Genomic DNA, 4107 nt, shown 5'->3' with positions numbered 1-4107 from the left:
GCTCGCCTTATTACCATATTTTCTCAAATTTCCCTGGAAATGCCTGCTCATAATAGTTGTGTGTCCACAATCAAATTTATCATGCAATTCATTCATTAAAACAACCTTGAACCAATAACAGCTAATTATAGACTACATTTTTCTAGCATTCACTGCACTCCCTTTCATTATATATAAATATAGAGATAATGTGGAACTCTAATCTATCTAATGAAACCTATGTATCTAATGGGGAGTCTAACACCTGATCTTATCAACTACTGGTTCAAGGTTATTTTATGAAATGGAATTGAATGAAAAATGTTATTGATGATACAAAACTGTGTATGTAAATAAATGTATCACACAATACATGAAATATATGTCTTTTCTGTATAGGGCTACTTGTAATATAAATAGAAATACAAATCTCAGTACCCTTTTTTTGAATTATTTTATTATTATTTTAAATAATTCAAAAAAAGGGTACTGAGATTTGTATTTCTATCCATGGAATAGATGTGTTTGTCAATACATAAATTAGATGTATTAGGCAACATGTATAAATGAGGTACCTCATTTAAATGAGATATTTGTATGAAATACATATATAATAGATGAAATAGTGTGACATATTTATGTATCAATCAATACATAAATTAGAGTTAGTTTTCAATACATAAAATAGATGTATGGGTTAATACATAAATTAGATTTAATTTTCAATACATAAAATAGATGTATAGGCCAATACATATTATTCAATACATCAAATTTATGTATTGGATAATATGTAGATTTGATGTATTATTCAATCATAAAATAGATGTATAGGTCAATACATAAATTAGATTTAGTTTTCAATACATAAAATAGATGCATAGGCTAATACATAAAATAAACATATTATTCAATACATCAAATTTATGTATTGGACAATATGTATATTTGACGTATTATTCAATACATAGAATAGATGTATAGGTCAATACATCAATATATATATTGGAAAATATGTATACTATACGTATCAAGAAATACGTATAGTATACGAATCAAGAAAAATGTATAGTATAAGTAGGTATCAAGAAATGTGTATAGTATACTATCAAGAAATACGTATACATGAAAAGTCGGGACATTTATACGTAAATGGGACGTATTCAATACCAATGTTATACGTATTATTTACTTTCATTGACATTGGCTAATACATAAATTTGACGTATATTATATACGTCTGTGTGCTGACTGGGTAATGGTTATTCAATTCAGGAATGAAGAAGTTGGTAACCTTCCATAAAGTGGATGGACACATATCCAATTTCTGTGCTCGATGGCGGACGAACTCATTTGTGAAGAACTATTCGAGGGATTTAGGGAGAGACCCGAGAATGAAAGAATTAAACTAGGTAAATCAAATCAAGTTTATTATCCATCATAAGACATAATACATTCATTAAAAATTATTACATTCATTTAATCTACCCTTAGCATAAGCATATACATTCCAACACTCACTTGAAAATGCTCGAATGAATCTTAGTCTACAGTGTAATAAATTTCGATAATTAACATTTTGTGGATAATGACCTAAAGGTTACAGAACCTGCTTGGGTGAGAAACAAAAAACACATTTTATTCCGATTGAACAAGAATGGAAAAAAGAAAAAGTATGAAATTGAAAACAAACAAAAAGGACAAAAACTACAAAAAAGCAAACCTACCGTACATATTCAAAGTTAATACATACATCTTTGAAAACTCAAGAAATTCAAGTTTACCATAAATTTATTATACAACATTATATTGATGAATCAACTTGAAATGCATCTAAATAACAGTGAAGCCATTCATTCATTTATAAATGTCACCATAGCTTTCTCATAGTGATCTGTTGTTTTCCGCAAATAATTTTCAGTAATCTCCAAAAAGGACTGAATTCTATATTATAGGAATTCGTATTTCAACACTCGTACATATTTATTAATCTCACATTGAAGTTGGATGTCCATGGATTCAATGGGAAAATGATTGTCTCATTCCTTTATTGTTTCCTTCAATATGATTGCCACAACACAGGAATCTTCTCATCACCAATGTTGCAAGGAAGGCACTATACCAGAGACATTTCAATCATTTAGCACCAAAATTATATAATCTACTTCCTGCAAACTTTAAACAGATTAATCATCCTAGAAAGTTCAAAACAATAGTACACAATTCGTTGATGAGCAAAGGAAGACAGAACATAGAAAACATTACCGGTATTTCAAATAACAACTAACCACCTAATGACTTACTAAACACTAACTGATTAATAATACGCACAAAAAAACTAACAAAACCTATTCTAGAACATGGTTCGCCATAGTGGAGTACCGTAGGTCAATTTCCACACAGAAAAAACTAAACAAGTAGAGAACACATTAAAAGAATTTTTTGTAACTATAACTATTGTATGTAATATTGTAATTTATCTAATACTTTTTGTAATTGATGTTGTAGTTTTAGTTTTTTTTTGGGGGGGGAAATGAACATTTATTTATTTATTTTATTTATTGCACGGTGATAGAAATTTAATCCGTTTTTGAACTATTTTTCACACTACAGTTAAATTTTCGAGTAAACGTTATTAAAAGTAGTACTCACGTGTGGAGCGTTCTCGGATTTTCAAATCCATTTTCAATGGATCTGAGTGTTGAAAATCCGAAAGCGCTCTACACGTGAGTACTAGTTTTAATAACTTTTATTCAAAAAACTTGACTGTAGTGTCGTGAAAAATAGTTCAAAACCTCATTTTTTTACTAGCAGTTCGTCATGGAATGTGAAATAGATGAGAAATGTGATCAATGACATAAGAGTGTTATTTCTTTTTAACATTTCTTTTTAACGAGAACTCAGTACAGGAATCTCAGTGTGATGAACCCACTCATGTTTTAACCATTCTCTAATGTTTTCAATTTTATACCGTACTGTTTATGATGAGTAATATAGTGTTTTTGATGATACTGCAATATTATAAGTAAATACCAAGTATTATAATGAATTATAATATATACATAATGAAATTATTTGAAAATTTTAGTCTTATAAATGTTAAATATTACTATTATTTATTCCTTTGTTCATATTGTAATAAAATACTCAGTATTCTACAGTCTTCTTTTTTTCTTTACATATATATCTTAAGGTGGGTTTTCGATTATGCGTAATGATTCGACTATAAAGGTGCGTACAGATATACGCGCCGCGAACATGAGCAATTCACTTTTAATCAGCTGACTATATCTGTATTTTTACAGAAACGGTAAGATACAGATATAAAAAGCTTGGCATCAGCTGATTAAAAGTGAATTGCATGTTCGCGGCGCGTATATCTGTATGCACCTTTAGAGGGAAGGATACTTTAGACTCACTTTGTTATTTAGGACTACTTAAAATCACTTTACTTGTATGGGCTATTTTATTAAAATCAATAGAAACAATATAAAAACATGAAGTAGGTATCATTTTTATTTAAAACTTGAAAACATTTCAACAACTAATTTCGGCTCACTTTGGTCATTTTTGCATTTAAACTTGAAAATGGCCAAAGTAGGCCGAAACTAGTTGTTGAAAAGTTTTATTTTTTTTAAGTAAAAAGGGTACTTAATGTTTTTATTAATTAGCGCTACTTGTATGCACAGTAATAATTTTAGCACCCTTTTGATATTTATTTCAACACAACATGTTTCGAACTTAGTTTACATTATCACACTTGATGATGACTAAAGAGTTCGAAACATGCTGTGTTGAAATACATATTAAAAGGTTGCTATGATTTTCAATTTTTATTGTTCTTCAGGCTCTTATTCCCATAAGTACTAAAAGTATATTCTTCCATAATTGTTGAATCATTACGCATGAACAAAAATCCACTTCTACAATCCAACGATAATTTATTTATTTACAATATTTCACAAATGAAGCACAATGTAAAAATTCAAATATGCTCCCCTTGGTATAACAATAAGATCAATACAATTCATATTAAAAACAAAATTTACTAAACTAACTTTAGAAAAAGTACCAACTTGAAAGAAAACTTATAATAATATACTTTGAATTTAATGGAGAATCATGTGT

Source organism: Nilaparvata lugens, chromosome 1 (genome assembly GCF_014356525.2).
Source record: "Nilaparvata lugens isolate BPH chromosome 1, ASM1435652v1, whole genome shotgun sequence".
Classification (NCBI taxonomy): Eukaryota; Metazoa; Arthropoda; class Insecta; order Hemiptera; family Delphacidae; genus Nilaparvata; species Nilaparvata lugens.
The sequence above is the reverse complement of the archived record's forward strand: the minus strand, read 5'-3'. Positions refer to the sequence as shown.